At 47.4% G+C, this 17,778-nt stretch overlaps 1 pseudogene; it reads right to left on the reverse strand.

Annotated features, from left to right (window-relative positions):
• Positions 1 to 4,563: 4,563 nt before the first annotated feature.
• The window catches only part of LOC144251146 (olfactory receptor 2W3-like), an 18,398-nt pseudogene continuing 5,183 nt past the window's right edge, over positions 4,564 to 17,778 (reverse strand).

Raw genomic sequence — 17,778 nt, forward strand, 5'->3', positions numbered from 1 at the left:
TGGAGCAGAGAACTCTTGGCTTGACGGATAAGAAGAGGAGTCGCTTAGGAAGAAAAGCCGGAAATTGCGGAATCCCGCCCTTCCTCTCGCTCTGCGCACTGATTGGGCAGGTCCCCCAGCATCCGGGATGGACGGCCTCCAGGCCCGCCTCTGCATCGTGACTGACAGCCAGCGTCATCCAATCACTGGCTGAAATTGGGTAGAGTGACAGATTCCTGGCTCCAGCCCTTTTCAGGCGGAGCTTTCCCGCTGTGCTGGGAACTAATCCAAGTGGGAAGCCTTGGCTTAGCCTCTGGTACAGAGGTGACACCTGGCGCTGAGCTAGGCTTCAGCCATAGAGTGCTTTCCGAGCATGGCGAGGCCCTGGGTTTAACCTCAACACAAAAAAACAAAATATATATATATATATATATATATATATATATATATATATATACACACACACATATACAATGGGATCGCAGGCAAATTCAAAAGACACTGTCTCCAAATTTTTCAAACACTCTTTAAAGCTATCATATATATCACACATATATATGATATCTACTAATGAAAACAACTTTAAAATTATTTTAGAAGTTGTCATTAATTCATGGCCTCTGATCTTTGAGGAGGCAGCCTGAGCTATAACAGAAAACTTTTGCTGTTGGGGCTGTGGCTCAGTGTTCCATCCCCAGCAGAGAAAGGGGTGGGGTGGTGGAGGCAGGCAACCCTCTAAAACAGCAATGTGCGGGGGAAATAAAATAAGTGCCTTGTGCTCAATGTAGATAGTCCACATTCTAGTGTTATCAATTCTTATGTACAAACCTGACTCTGCTGATCCCAGCTGTTTGCCCTAAAATCAAAAAGAAAAGGTGTTGATTGAAAGCAGGAAAGGAACTTTGACCAGTGCAGCTACACCAGGGAGACAAGGAAACCCCGTCCTTACCCTGTGTTTATGTGCTGACAAGGGCTTTGAGACTTTCTAGAAAGGGAAATCATTGTCATGAATGTATAGGGGAAATTGTATGTAGGAGTTAGTATTTATTGTAAAAGAATAATATCGTATTATTATTGCAATAGATGATATGCAAATAATATCATAATATGTAGAATTGTATTAGGTTAGATTTCAGGCATCTGTAGTCTCATAACATGTCCGTGAGCTCAAGCTCATTTGCCTCCTTGAAACATGTCCTTCTATTGCACAGACTGACCTCATTATTTTCTCTCAGTATAAAGTCCCCCTTTGTGAACTCTTTCCATGTCAAGGGTCAGATGCACCAACATTTTCAGGAAAAGCCACAAGCCCATCTGCATCCTGCCTAAGAAGCAATGTACCCCCAGAAGCTGACCCAGGGCTCTCAGCTTCCTGGGTTGCAACTGATAGTTAAACCAGAAAGAAACAAGAACCCTGCTCAGCTCTGCCAGAAAGCTGGCTTATAAAACATAAAAATTTGCCACTTGGGGCCAATAAGAGCCTGTCATATTAACCTCTATAATGGAAAAAAAAGGATTAGGGATGTAGCTCAGTGGTTAAGCACCCCAGGTTGGATACCCAGTACCAATAGTAACAATAGTAATTAAAGGAATTATTTTGTTGATACAACTGCAGAATTGAAAGCTTGACACCTAAGAACATGGAGCCTCTTTGAAGACATGGGCGACAAAGTCAATAGAGTCAAGGGTGTGGCTGGGTCTGAAGAAAGTGACCCAGCCCAGAGGATGCTGAAGAACTCACAGGTTACAAGGGGGGCTGGTGACAAGGGACACAGCTGGCCCAATGTGCTGGCTTTGTGTTCCACAGGGCATGGGTGATGGGAAGGAAGCAGGGCTCCTAGCAATGGCCAGCTGCCATGTCTTTCCTTATCCCAAGATCCACTGGGCTGGAGATGGCTTTGGCCATCAGGCAGAGGTGGAGTTGGCTTCAGGTGGTGGCCTGAGGTCATCAATGAGCAGTCAGGGTCTGTGGTCTGAAGGCCCCAGGCTGGGTGTTTGGTTACAGCAGCCCAGGAAGACTAATACAGTGACCAGCAGCCCTCTGACCAGTGCAGTGATCTGAGTGTGTCTGGAGCTGCCACATTGGAACTGAGGGTCCCTTAGCTCTGAGTGATGAGCATGTGGAGATGTGGCAAGCCAGCCATGGGCTGGGTGTGAACTATGAGCCTGCTGGTCTCTGCCCACCACCTCGTGGAACCAGGGCTCTGAGTCAGGCATGAGGACACGGGTCTCCCAAGGTTCTCTGCAGAGGTCAAGGATCAAAGGCGGGTCAAGCTGGACCACTTGTCCCCAAGGCATGGCAGACCCCTCCCCCTTGGCAGGCTCAGGTGCCCTCTGGCTGGAAGAACAGGGTCAGGAAGTGCCTGTTCCACAGAATTGCTCCTGTGGAGGGTCAAGAATCACAGAGAGATGACTGAGGACAACAGCAGGACTCAGCCAGGTGTCCTCAGGGGGTGAACAGCACCAGGGGCAGTGGCCCATGTGGGTAGGAATAAGCTGATCTGTCCTCTCTAGAGCAGAGAGAAGGCGGCCTCCAATTGGATCCTCCCAGATACATTCATTACAATGTGACTTCCAGAGAGCAACTACTGCCTGAGGATCTACACCTCAGACAGGAAAAGCCACCCATCAGGATGGGCCCCAGCCATGACTGATGTCTGTCTGCTCAGCCTGCTCTGCCCTGGCACCCTCCAGCCACAGGCGCAGCCCACCAGCTCCCAGCCCTGCCCGGCTGCTGGTCGACCTGAGTCCCCTCAGCTCTCACCTTCCTCCTTCACTATTCTCTTTTCGGAGAAACACAGCTTATTTTAAAAAGAATCTTAGAGATTAAAATTCCTCTTTCATCTCACTCCAGGGACAATGGCAGCTTCTAGGAACACAAACAACAGTGAGTGTGGCGCAGGGGAGGGTGTTAGACCAGGAGGCAAGGAAAGACCACTGGCTCCAATTAAAATCAAATTAAAGCAAGCTTATTATTTTGACCAGCCGGGCTGCCTCTCCCACCCAAAACTGACCCCGAGACCTGTCTGCACAGCAAGGCCCCCTGCTCCCCCACCCATCTCCCTTCCCTCCTGTCATCATCCCCACCATCCTGACACCCCCTGGTTCCATTCTGTACTCCAGAGGCTCCGCAGTCCTCAAAACCTGGTCCTTTTCTGGGTCTGTACTTGAGTAAGATGCCCCTGCACATGCAAGGGACTGAGTAGCTTTTCTCCCTGAATCTCTCTTACTGCCAATTTAATCCCCAGCCAGCCTACAGGCCCTTAATGGGGACAGTTTCCTTGCCAACAGCCACAGAGACCTCTCTTTTACATCTCTGCAGTCACATTCTGCTCTCTGGGCTGTCCTCCTGTGCAGAGGCTTCTTCCAGTTTCCTGAGTTTACAATCCTGTCCTTGATGCAGTGGGGGTGGGGGTGTGTGTGCGTGTTTTCAACACTTCGCGTGAGCAGAGTACCCCCTGCTGGCCGTCCTGCGTTATGACCGCTGTTTTACAAGCCTCCTCCATGGTGTTCAATCTTCAGTCCCCACGTGCTTGTGTGTCTGGTGCACTGCTCCATGTCTGGGTCCGTGCATTTGCTTCTGTTCATTGCTTCCGGGGAAACAGGGCCTTTGTGTTTGTGTGGCCTCTGTCTCATCCAGCAACGAGGCCCACGGAACAGGGTCGAGGACAGTGTGGCTAGAGAGTCACGAATCAAGACACCAGACACCAAGCAGGAAGCAGGTCTGATTTTATTGCGCAGTTACCATGTGTATACACTCGGGCAGCAGCTAAGCACATTACACGCAGCCACCAATACAATTTCTGAACAACTCTAGGAGACCAAAGTAGGCCTCCGAATATTCCCTCTGGCCTACTGATGATTCCAAGGTTGCTCTATTGAGCTACTGTGGGCACAGGAGTGACTCTGAAGAGCCACAACCAATCAAGTAGCAGGCTGTGGAGCTAGTGCAGGGTCTGCAACAGGTGGCCTCATGCCCAGGGAGGGGCCTACAGGGTGAGCAACCTGCTGCTCACACCCCTAGCTGGAGGGGAGTGGCCTGCCACTCAGGTGCCCTTCAGGTATGCCACATATGCAGTTCTCCATGCACTTGTCCCCGCATCTCCCACTCAGACTTGCCACAAGGACTTTTGCTAGCATCCCTGATTTTTGTTTGGTGGCCTTCACATGGTTGCATAAGAATCACAACACAAGAAAAAAATTATTACTGTCACACTCAGTAGGGCCAGGGTAATAGCGTTATAAGGGTTAGTAACTTGGCTCTCAGGTTTTTCCAATGTTCAGCCAATCCCTGGAAGAAAGAGGAGGCTGTTGAGACAGACTCCTTAGTCCCCTTGATTTGGACCCTGGCCTTAGTGACGTCATGCAGTCGTAACACAGTGAGCATCCCAAGCGCCCTTCATGAACTGAGAAAAAGTGGAGAACTGCAAGATTCCATTGTCACATACAGCGTATTGGGTGACGCAAATACTATGAAATTCAGGGTGACCGTGAGCCTTAGCAACATAAACAGAACACCTCGTGGCTCCTGGTGGAGGTCTGGTTCTTGCTGAGTGAGGCAAATAGTGGTTCAGTTCAGTTTATTTAAGTCATTTTGAGAGGCGAAGGCTGCTGCCACACAGGGGACACATTGTTTCCAGTGTGCCCAGTGTGGATCCTCTGAGTGAGCGCAGCAGTGGCAGTGGCTGTGGTGGCGATGGCGGCCACTAGGGCAACAATCCCAGCAATGATGAGGCCAATATCACGCCTTGTCCGGTGCAGGATCTCACTCAGAGGATGCTTCCTCTGCATGTCCCATGGACTCCTCCACTCCTTGGACGGGTCCACTGGAAGCCAGGCTGCGGGGGGCATCTGAGGATCAATGCACATTTAGCTTCATAGCCGGTGTAGACAGGTTGGGAGCCAGCAGGATGCATTGACTGCACAAGGGATCTCTGCATGAGTGATATTTACACCATCAGAGGCAGTGATTATGAGCATGGCAAGGGTGGCGTGACACAAGCTTGTGCACAGTGGGTATGGGTATACTTAGGGATGAAGGCACATGTTGCATTTAGGGCCTTTATCGACCCATTCATGCAGCCTGCTGATGCCTATTGGAAGGGTCTAGTGGCCAGCAATATTGGTGTGATGCGAGATTGATTTCCTGCATAGTGGTGAATGACAGATTGTCCCAGGTAGCAGTTACTTCATAGCCCACATGGTATTTGGGCACATAGGTTACATTCCAGGGAGCTGTGCCCACTCAGGTGCTTAGGTATTGATCTTCCCAAGAGAAATTTCTCTTTCCAAGGAGATAAGGTGTGGCTGCCACACATGGATTTCTTGGGGTGCTGTCATTATCAGAGGGGAGCTTTCTAAAGAGTGTTGTTGGGCATGTTGGCAGCCAGGGTTTCTGGCACTTGCCATGGGGGGGGTGTCTATGGCCATTGGTAGCGTTAACTACCAAGCGTCAGTGAGAGACAGCCAGCATAGGACTTGTTATATTGATCTAGAAAAGTTTCATTAGCAAGAGCAAAACAGAGAGGACGGTCCTGGTTGTAGGTCTCATTATCAACGACGGAGAAACCACTCGGCCGAGCAGATGTGGGAGTTTTGGTGTTCCCTGCACGGGTGGTCCTTGTACGGCTACCTCAGGATCAATCAGGAATGAGTTATTAGAGAAGAGCTTAGATAGGGCTCCTTCCCAATTGACCACCACTAATTTGGTGGCCAAGGGACCAAAGCCCAATTTACCTGGCAGGTAGTTTCACTGCAGGCACCCAGATGGGGTGAGGCTTCTGTCAAAACATACAAACTGGACCCAGTTTTAGGAGGGACACTGGACCATCATGCACTTGTGCTGGGATCCAGCTGGGAGATTATAGGTAAATGGCAGGGCACAGTGAAGGGGGCCTACTGTTTGTGGGTGGCTGTTTCCATGGAAAATTTTGAAGTTGAAAGAAAATTTGAAGTAAACAAGATTTTTTTCAAGGCGTTGTGATGGCATTTGGTAGAGCCCCCTCCCTCCCCCTGCCCTGTTTTTGTAGCATAGTCATTAATTCCTTGCGTGTTCTGTCTACAGTGCATTAAACCTGAGGGTTATAGGGGATCCCACTGACATGATTTCTGTGCCATGTAGAGCAGAATTCCTTGAAGGCTCTGCTTGCCTAGGCTGTAGCAGTGCCAGTTTGGATGGAGAAAGGAGCTGCCATGGTCCCAAAGCACTTAAGTAGCTGGAAATGGCCATTCCACAGCCTGAACAGGTATCAGTGACCACATAGTTATATTTTAATATCCTGAAGGTACATAGTGAGGGACATCTACTTGCCATAAGGCATTTGATTTTAACCTTGGGGACTTACTCCAGCAGGTTGTTAAGCGACAACAGGAAGGAAAGGGGCATGTATTTTTGGTCTTGACTAGCTGCTTGGAAGCCTCCTTGGTCAGTTTAGGAAATAATTTGCAGAGGCTCTGGGCATTCTCGCCAGAACTGTCCTGTCCCTCCACACCCCCAGCAAGTGGAGCTGCCTCTTCCTTTATAGCTACCTTATTCCTGCTTTCCTGCAGTGGCCAAGGCTGAGGCCAGCAGAGAGGCTTGAGCCCCTTGTGTCCCTGTATCCTGGGTTTCCAAATCCAGTCATCCACTGGACTGCATTGTGCTGGTGCCTGTTGGTCTCTGTCCCTTGTTTAGTCCCTCCCTGATCACCTCCTTGGCTGCAGCTTCCCTTGCTCCTTCATAAGACACTTTTCCTTTCTTGGATTATTCACTCTGTCCATAAACTGTGACTGAGGGATTTGAGCACATGTCTGCAGAGGGCCCCCGGGGCCCATCCCCTGTACTGCCTTCTTTCCCTCCTTCAGGGCACCCAATGCCTGTGGGTACCAAGCAGAGGGCGCTATGGCGCCGCTGTTTTGGTGGCAGGCTGAGGTCCTCTCCATCAACTTTCATCTCTTATCTTCCACAGACCTTCCAAAGGCTCTCTGGCCTCTTGGAGTGGGTTTCTGGAGACCATGGCTCGGGCCTGTCTGGTGGCCTGGTCATTTCCAAGCCATAGGGCCCCATGCTGAGCAGTGCTAATTGCATTCTTAACTATCCATTGCTACAAGTTTGATGGGTACGAGGAATCATCCTTATGTTTCAGAATCTGCTCTGGCAAAAGGGTCACAAAAGTCAGGCCCTTCATACTCTCTTGGGTTCCTCTCACACATACTAATTCCGACCTGCATTTCCATGCAGACAACAGGTGGTTTGCTGGGGAATGGGACAGAACCTGTCCACATCCTCCAGGCAGGGCTGCAGCGACATTGCTTTTTGGCAAATGAAGCACCTGGGGTCTGCCCACTAGGCCACATTTATAGTTACTCTCTTAAACTTGTGCTCCCACCATTCATTTACCTGTCTCCTAACAGAGGGCAGAAAAAGACAACATGCTTCCTTGCGAGCCTGTGGGAGGGAAATACCCGGCCATGCTGAACTCAGCTGTGACGCCACCCAGGAAGACACAGTGGTTCACACCAAGAGCCCTGAGAGAGCTGGAAGGTAGCAGCTAAAACGCTGAGAGCACCACTGTGAACTCAGCAAACTACAGAAGCAGGACCCGGGGGGCTGCTGTGGCCCTGGTACCAGCCTGCAGGGTCAGGGCTGCACATCCGGGTGTGGGGGACAGGCCCTGTGCTGTTATAAAACCCACAGCGCTGGCCTTAATCAGGCTCCCAGAGGACAGCCCTGCAAATGTGCTGAGAGCTGCAGGCGGACACCTCATCTGCCCCACGGCTCAGAGGACAGCAGTGGCCCTTATGGAGCTGACCCTGAGCCTGGGTGCTGGTCACTTCCTGGGCCCTCCCTCCTTGTCCCCTTTTCTGTTCCCCAGCATCAGCCTTCTCACCTCCCTGTTTCTGAGGGTGGAGATGAGGGGTTCAGGAAGGGGTGACGGGTTGTAGAAGAGCATGAGGACCTTGCCCTGGTCCCAGGAGGAGCGGCTCCTGGCTGCATGTACTTGAGGATGAAGTTCCCGTAGGACAGGGAGCCCAGGGTGAGGGGGCCGCAGGTGTTGAAGACTGTGTCTTCCTGAGGACGACTGCATTCTGAGCACAGCACTGACGATGTGACCACAGGAGACCAGGAGGAAGACCACGGGAAACAGCATGATGCCCACATCCAGGACAAGGACAGTGCCCTCAATAGCCCCCAGGCTGACACAGGCCACAGGGATCAGGATAGGTATCTCACACAGGAAGTGATCCTTCTTCTTGTGCGCACAGCAGTGTAACCATAGGGTCACTGACATATGACCAAGGAGTTGACTGCACCACAGCCTGGAAGTCATGATCACGGTGTAGGCCAGGGGCTTCCAGATAGCCACCAACCTGTCATAGGCCGTGACACTCAGCAGCAGTCCCTCCACTCCACAAGGCCCAGGAACAGGAAGAGCTGGACTGTGCCACTGCAGAGCTAATGGTCTTGTCATGGACACGTAGGTTGTGCAGCAGCTGGGGATGGAGCTGGGGGTGAAGGTGAGGTCCAGGAAGGACGAAGGGGGTAAGGAGAACACGGGCGTGTGGAGGTGGGGTCCAGCTGCGACACCAGGAGGATGGAGTGTGGCCCAGCAGGTGGGCTACCAGGAGGACCACAAAGAGGACCCTCTTCACATTGGGGAAATTGGAAAATTCCAGGGGGATAAAGAGGCCCTGGGAGCTGCCATTGTTCCCATCCATCTCTATGGCACCTGAGGAGAGGTGTCCACAGCAGAAGCCGCAAGGGCTGCTGCAGTGTGGGCTCCTAGCCAGGCTTAAAGCAGCACCGTGAGGACTTGTTTACTGACTCACATAACCTCTATCCATGCTGTGCAGGCTCTGCTGGGATTATTATTATTATTCCCAAGTTATAGAAAAGAAACGGAGACACTTGTGTGAAGTGAATGTCCCACGTGGAGGGGCAGAGCTGGTCTGCACCCAGGAAATGTGGCGGCCATCTTCACCCTTATCCACCCCCTATTCATTGTTACTGCAGATCAGGAGGACACACACCTGCCGAGCTCCATCCTTTGCTTCTACCAGCTACATAAGTTCCTGAGCTCCTGTCAAAACCTCAGAGGCACAAAGAACACCCCAAACAACCACCTGATAGGATTTAGGAAACACCATGTGCTGCTGATCCTTGAACATTATGGGGTTGAAGTACAAGGGCAACTCATACAGAAATCTGGTTCAGTATATAAAACAAGCTTAGAGAATTGCAAGCATTTGATAAATTAAAAGACAAAACATGCAAGTAAATATTCAGTCTTTAAAAAAATATTTATTTTTTTTTAGTTTTTTAGGTGGACACAATGTCTTTATTTCATAGTTGTGCGGTGCTGAGAATCGAACCCAGTGGCTCCTGCATGCTAGGTGAGCACTCCACCATGGAGCCACAGCCCCACCCCACATATTCAATCTTTATCAAAAATTTAGAATGTCATGAATGCATAAATCTACACTGTCATTATGATACTTTATCATTTACTACTATAAAATACACACAAATCTCATGTAAAAAGGGAAAATATATCAACATTTCCAGAAACAGAAACCATGCAAGGTGCCACTTGCAAAGGAGAGAAATAAAAACCAAAGCAGAACTGCAGCAGCAGCATCCCTGCAGGAGAGGAACTCAGGGAGCCTGGCGCTGTGCCATGACCTCAGCCACCCCTGTAGTGGGAAACGTGTCCTTCTCCTCACTTGAGCAATGGGGACAGGATCCTAAGCCCCTGGCCCCTGTGTGGAGGTTACTGCTCAGGCTTCTGACTCCCAACAGGAAACCCAGGCTCCTGGGAGCCCCAACAGTCCTGACCCCGGGACCCTCTCTTGACAGTGGAGAGGACGTCACCCAGAGACACCCCAGACAAAAGGCACCCTGGGGCCAAACTTCCCCTGGAGGATGCAGGGATGTGCTCAGAGGAGCATCCTGGGTCCTCAGCCCTAGGGAGCCCCTCACCCTCTCCACCCAGCATCCAGATTGCTCCCTTGTCAGATGAAATATGCAAAAAACCTCCCATAAAATCAAGCTAAAGAGAACACAGACATGAGACAATTTCTGTGACAACACATTCACCATTACTTTTGCCAAAACGTCACAATTTCCCACTCATGATGTAAACCATGGTCGTGGAGCTGTGCTCCATTAGGTCATGGCTCAGACTCTGAGTCTGAGGGGGACAACTTCAAATAACCCCCACTTAAACCTGTGACGTGCCCACCCCAGAGCTTGGACAGGGGGGAAGCAGCAATTCTTGCTTCTGTAGACCATGGGACAGTGGGACCCGTGAGCACTGCTGGACGCAGACACTGCCTGCCTCCCATTCTTCCCACAGCTTTACCAAGAGAAGCCATTGCATTGTGCTGACTGCGCAGGAGACAGCCTCTTGGGGTGCCCTGACCCCCACACGCTGGGCAGCTGGCCCCGAGTCCACCCTGAGCTGTGAATTCTGCTGTCGGGAGTCACGTTAAGTCCTTTGGAGGGGAGTATGGAACAGCTGCTGCGCCCCACAACACATTGGGCCCCACCCCCATTCAGATAATGAGGTGTGGCTCCAGGAGTAGGCGTCACCCAGTGGGGTCGAGTTACACCCACCTGTTCCTTTGGAATCCTACTCTGTGCCCTTTGGGGATAGAATGTTCCATGGAACCTCCCCTTGTGTGTCCCCTTCCCTTGCTCTGCCCTTGATCCCCACACAGCACATGAGATGGGCGTGGCCTTCCAGGATGTCAACCTACTGGCAGCAGACATCAGGAAGACTCCACCCCCTGAATCTTGACCCTATCCTCATTTGAGTGGCTTCTCCCCAATAAAATGGGGCTCCAGGCCTGCTCTCTCTCTTTCTTGCTTACCTTGCCTTTTTTGGGGGAGCTGGGTGAGGGAGCCATCACAGAAACAAAGAAAAAGACATTTTTCTGTCTCTGTGTGACAATGTCATGCAGCCCAGTTCACCTGGAGTGACCCTGACTGGTTTAGTCCTATGTCCGGACAAGTGGTGTCCTGTACTTGAACTTCAGTGTAAATTTTAGAAATTTAGTGAGTTTGGAATTTCTCTCCAGAAGTTAAGTGCACTTAGGATTTCAGAGTGTTGTGGGTTGAATTGTAGAAAGTAAGTGAATTAGACAGAAGAAGAAGTTGTGATGTTAGACTCATAAGATCTGGGAATTTTTCGCCTGTAGAAAGATAAAAAATATTTTTGCAATTCTAGAAACCATGAGTAAATATAAAGAATTATGAAGGTGATTCATGGGATATGTTACTAAGTTCAGTGCTCTCCTATGGTAAAATTCCTTTTCTGAAAAGTTTTCATTGTTTTTGTGTATTTTTTTATTTTAAAGTATTAGGTAAAGTGTTAGGATGGCCTTAGGCCTGAGCCTAAGCAACTCCACTTTAAAAACTTCAGTTTAACCTGCAGTTTCACCAGGCACATCCACAAGTCGATCCAGTAAGGCCTCAAACAAGTTCCTTCCCCTCACCCTGATAAAGAGCATGAAGCCTCTGGCAGGCTGTTTTTGCCTGATAAGAGGGAAAGGGACAAGATCAGGGTGGAGACCACCAGATCACAAGTTTCTGACCTCAGGGTGAGTGACATCACTGAGAAATCCAGTGGTGGCTGGTAGGGATTGAAAGGAGGGTCAAAAGCCCCCAAATTTAGTATAAATGATAGAGCTGATGAACAGGGATTCAGCCAGCTGAAACAAGGATGCACTAGAGCTGGAGAGCCTGCTGAGGACCTCACATCCCATCCCTTGGCATCATTCCTGAGTCTCTGCATGATCCTCACCCCTCTCAAACTCTACCGCCTCATCTGGACCTTGGTGAGAGCCCCAACTCCTCCCTAGGGGCCCCCTCATCAACTGGTCATCCTCTCGATGTTCCAATGTAGGGAAAGCCTACCTTGGTTCCAGACTGATTATCACGTTCTGAGTGAGTGTGCATCTGCTGGACTCAAAGCCTAGGACTTAAGACCTTTGAACTCAGCATGCAGAGGGAATGGCTGTCACTAGCCTGCGCTGATTAGGTGTGTTTTGCAGTGCTTAGAATGCATCTAGAACTGTTCCCTGTGGATTGATTATGTCTATTGCAGTGCCCAGCATTAAGGCTTGTGTTTTCTTGATCAAGAACCTATAGAGTGAAACTGTATGGAGGAACTTGAGTGAATAAAGCACTGGAAGGGCAGAAGCTCGTGGACATTCTTTATTTCTCCCCTGGACTGCATATGTCACAATTTTCCCCCTCGCAATATAAAGATTTCTTGGAATGTATATTCTAGGAGTCAATGTTTGGAGAGTAAGAGGAAAAAGGAAACATTTTTCGTGGTGCGACTTGATGCAGGGGATTTTCTGCTGGTAGAGAGGCAAATTGTGTTTTTCTGCTGTTTTTTCAAATGTGCTCAAACAATTTGTACTGAGCCTCTTCCCTGCAGTCTTGTCCCATTGGGGTCGGAACAGCTTTAATTAACTCAGCTGCAGGACACAGGACCAGCCCCTGCTCCCTAAAAGGTCTTAACTAGCCCCACCCAGCTGTGCTTTTGACCCTTAAGCAACCTGGCCAGGGGGCCAATGGCAGACTGCCATAGGGTCTGACAGTAATGCTGGCCTCTGCCTCTAAATCACTGTTTTAAAGTGCCCACGCTGTGGAAACGGAAAATGCAAAAGATGGGAGAACAGGAGGGACGAGGGGAAGACACAGTGAAACAGCCCATTAAGGAGGAGAGAGCTGACACCTGACCTTGGGACCCAGGCAGCTGCAGCAGCCACAGCCAGTTCTGGGCTGTTCCATCACCATGGTAACCAGGGGAGCCTGGGGGCGGAGCCTGGCTTCCTCATCAGGACTTTCCCACTTTCCAGGGCTTCCCATTGGTCCTTCCTCTGTCACCCAGGCAGGGTTTCTGGTCCCGCCTCCCAGCCACTAACCTGTCCTTCCTGCTTCACTGTTGTCTGCCACTGGAGCTGCAAGGAGCCTGCATTTTAAGAATGTGCACCTGAAATACTTACAGGCAAAATGTGACTCCACAGGCTTCTCTGTTGCTGCCCTAAGCCTGACTCGCTCTGAAGTGAAATAACTGTGTGTGTGTGTGTGTGTGTGTGTGTGTGTGTGTGTGTGTGTGTGAACAGCTTCCTTTACAATCCTTACTTTTGCTCTTTAACTAAGTAATGTTCGGTTGAGGAGAGATCACAAACATAGGCTTCTTATAATTTTGGAGGCTATGGGAATGCGTTTTGCACCCCGAACACACCAAAGCCAGCATCTGAGATCTTTTCTCACAATGTTTCTGTGATGACCAAGAAATCCTTCTTCTCATTCCTGACTACGTAATTACAATAAACAAACTGTAAAGGTAAAATTTCTAAGCTGATTCTAAGCTGCAAAAGCATGAGTTAAAGTGTAAAAGACTGGGCATTGTAAAGCTTCTAAATCACAAGGCCTGGGCTAAAAAGTAAATGACCAGGTATTATTCCTCTGCTACCCCTGGAACCTGTACTCTCTATAGTTGTTAGGACAATGCTGGAACTGCCCAGTAAATACCTCCATTGATTCCCTGGTTGTTTAATAGCTAAGGGCTCCAAGTAGCTCGGCACATAAGCATCTAGGCTCCAAAACCAATCAGTTTAAATGTGTACCCCGCTTAGGAGTGACCAATCACCCCTGCCCAGACTGTTCCCGCCAATAAATGTACTAATCCTGTCTCAGAGTTTTTGTTCAATTTTCCCGCGCCTCATGATGATTTGTTCTGATGTATCCAAAGCCCCCCGCCTTCTCCAAAAAGTGTACTTAAGCTCTGCTTGACCTCTGCTCTGGGCTCTGGGCTGCACTCCTTTCTTGAGTGGGCACAGAGCCCCAGCACGCTGGTTCAATAAAATTTCCCCTGCTTATTGCATGAGGCTGGTCTCTTGTGGTCTCTTTCTCCAAAGCTGTGCCAGACCCTTACAAAACAAATATATATACATGGATTTTTTTTTAACCACATCACGTGACGTCCCAAATAGAATGAGTGCACTACTTGTCCAAAGTAAAATAAATGGATCCAAATATATGATTCAATGAGGCTTATTTTAAAATTCCATGGTTGTATAATACTAAGTTAAACTTTTATTATGATTGTGTATCTTTCGAGTTATTTGGATCATCCATAGTCCTTAATTCATGAAATAATTAACATATATGTCTTATTTTTAATTAATATATTTTTATTTGCTTCTAATCATTTTTCTTCAACAGAAAACACATAAGTTATATTTCTTATATATGCTCTTATTATTTTTTTTTAATATTTATTTTTTAGTTCTCGGCAGACACAACATCTTTGTTGGTATGTGGTGCTGAGGATCGAACCCGGGCCGCACGCACGCCAGGCGAGCGCGCTACCGCTTGAGCCACATCCCCAGCCCTTATATATGCTCTTATGCCCTGCATTTTATGGTACAGATATTTAAGATAAGTGTGTTTGATTATAAAATATCTATTTCAAGAGATATAACCACCAAGTAATCTCTAATTCTCAAATTTTGTACAAATTTTTATAAGATGATAAATAGATATGATTCTGTAAACAGAAATGTCCAACAGCTTTAACTATATTTTAATTGAAAGACTTCTTATTAAGGTACAATAATTTGTTTAGATTCAAGATTTACAAAAATTGTTCCAAAGTACACACAAAGAAGAATTTCCAGAGAAGGAAAAGAAGATATTTCTACAGAGAGGAAACACACACGTTTGCTAGTATGATTATCCAGTTCTAAGGAAAAAGAAAGAAAAAGATGTCCACTAGGAGGTCCTAAGAAGAAAGAAATCATCTTTGGGTAAATGAAAAGGTCTTTATATTCTAAATTTTCATGATGAAAGGGTTTTTCTAAATAAAGATATGTTTATATAATTATCTAGACGGATGGCATGGAAAGTTAAAACATTTGAAAAACAGATTTCTGTATAACTGGACTGATTATATATATTTGGACTAATCAATTGTAGGATTTTTTAGGCTACTTCCCTGATTTTATTATGCTGATGTAAGCTAAGGTTTTTCTCCACATTCTGACATGACAGAGTTCATTAAAATATTAAACTTATACCTAAAGTTTGTGCTGTTTGACCAAGAACCAATTTATAATGAATCAAATTTATACAACCTAATGAAACAATAAGTGTTTTAAAACGCTGACTTATATTCCAATTTTGACACTTCTAATTGGAAAGTAAATTTGACTGATTCAAAGATATCAGTAATTGCAATGATTGGTCCTGATTCTTGCATATCATTTCTGTTTATTGGATGTTTGTGGAATTTGAGAAAACATTATATTCAAAATGTTCTCCACATTAAAGCCATATGTGAGTTTTGAGCAATAAAACTTACAAACATTGTTAGAAATTCATTTCTATTATATACATTCTGTAACTGGACCTATAGTCCGTGAGTCACTATAAGACTTGTATACTATTCCCTACACTGGGAAGTAATTTTAACCATAATTTTGAAAACACAATTAAAAGACACCAATTTAAAAAATAATATTCTAAAATACAAAGATATTCTGTGTAAATAATAATAGTAAAGAGGAGACACAGGAGTAGCAAGGCCACAGGGACTTGGAGACCTTCTTACCAGGTCCTTATTGTCCTCCCTTGATTGAAGCTGTGACATCCCAGTTTTGTGGGAGTGGCAACCTCAAACTTATATGTGTCTGATGTTGAACTGTGGAGCCACCAGGGGTGAATAGGGAACCCCAGTCAGGGCACCTCTCTGCTCGGATGAGGGGTGCCTCATGTTGGGGTCCTGGTGTGGGGCTGTCTATGGTTCACAGGGAAGCAGGATGCTAAAGTCTTATTTAAATTCCACACATTCATAAGCCAATTTTTTACAGACCTGAGCATTTATTTATATTGTAGATGGTTTTTAGTCTCCACACACTTGGTATAGAATAATATTTTCAGATCCTACACAATGCTTAATGGACTTGCAGCTATGTCCTGGGGAAAGAGGCAGACCTTTTATCTGTATCACACAGAACAGACCTCTGGGTCCATCTGCTCAGGGCGTCAATGTCTTCTTGTTCCTCAGATTGTAGAAGGTGGAGTTGAGCATTGGGTGAGGGTGGTGTGGAAGACAGGCAGAACCTTGTTCCCTGCTGAAGACCAGAAGGATCATGGCTGTGGGTGAGAGCAAAGCGTGCTGAGTGGAAGGTCACCACAGTGAGGCGGTGCTGCAGAGGGAGAAGACATTCTTCTTCCCTGTCCCAAGGCCATAAAGCAGAGAACAAGAACTACTTGACCACAGATAAAAGGGATTCCAATGAATGCAAACATAAGGAGATGTCATGCAGATCAGTGAGGGACAGCCAACACACCAGGAAATAGAGAGGTGTGTGCAGGAGGACATCCAGGAGGGTGAAAAGGTTCATGGACAGTTGTCAATTAGAGCCATTAGGAAGATGAGAACAATGCAAATAAAGAGGAAAGACTAAATCCATTTTTATATCTTTATTATTTGGGGCTGGGGATTGAGCCCGGGTTGCACAACCATTGAGCAACATCCCCAGACCTGTGGATTTTTTATTTTGACACAGATCTTGCTAAGTTCCTCAGGGCCTAAGTTAAGGCTGTCTAGGTTTGTGATTCCTCTCCCTCAGCCTGCTTGGCCACTGGAATTATAGCTGTGTGACACTGTGCCCAACAAGACTGGTACCATACCCCTCTTCCTTAGGTTTTTTTTCCTTTACTTTTTTTTTTTTTGAATGGGGGTGTCCTGTGAATTGAACTCAGGGGCCCTCAACCACTGAGCCACCTCCACAGCTATAGTTTGTACTTTATTAGAGACTGGGTCTCACCGAGTCGTTTACTGTCTCACTATGTCTGAGGCTGGCTTTGAGCTCACAGTCCTCCTGCCTCAGCCTCCTGAGCCATTGGAATGAAGGCATGAGCCATTGCACCTGGATTTGTTTTGTTTTAAAATTATTTTATTTCTTTCAGTTACTTATACATGACTATAGAATGCATTTATGCACTTTGATATATCATACATAGATGGGATATCATCTCTCATTTTTCTGAGTGTGCATGTTGCAGAATCATATTGGTCATGCAGTCACCTATGTATGAAAGTACCCTAAACACAGAGAGAAATCCAGCCTGGGTTTTCTGGCTTACTCCACCCAAGGAATAATCATCGGGAGAAAAGCTGAATTGGATTTATAATTCAGTGCTGTAAAAGAAGTTTAAGAAAAAAAGGGACAAGCTGCAAACACGAGGATACACCTGCAGAGCTGCATCTGCTGATGTGGACAGTAATGGGTCCACACACACAGCAGCGGCAAACTCACCACCTGAGCTAGGGGAGTGCTCAGTGCTAGAGCGCCTGCCTAGCATGGACAAGGCAGGGTTGGGTCCCTGGCACCAGGAGAAGAAAAGAAATAAACTCCATTAATAATAGGGCAAAGTATATTTTGAGAAGGTGCCTCTCCAAACAATACATACAAACTACAAGATTTTATAGTGCTCTTTAACTTGCCTATGTACAACACAACACATGAGACTTAGAAAAGAATTCGGGACACAGTGGTGGTCCCAGAGTCATCACCAGGCCACGAAGGCATCAAGGAAAAGGAAGGGATCAGCTGCAGGGCACACAAGGGCACATGCCTATGGTCCCAGCTATAGGAGGCTGAGGCAGGGTGACTACAAGTTCAAGGCCAGCCTCACTCTCTTAAAAAATAACAATTAACAGGGTTAGGGTGAAGCTCAGTGGTGGAGCCCTCCTGGGTAATGTCTGAAATAACAAAGGGAGAAAAGGAGGAAGG

The sequence above is a fragment of the Urocitellus parryii genome, chromosome Y (genome assembly GCF_045843805.1).
Source record: "Urocitellus parryii isolate mUroPar1 chromosome Y, mUroPar1.hap1, whole genome shotgun sequence".
NCBI classification, from domain to species: domain Eukaryota; kingdom Metazoa; phylum Chordata; class Mammalia; order Rodentia; family Sciuridae; genus Urocitellus; species Urocitellus parryii.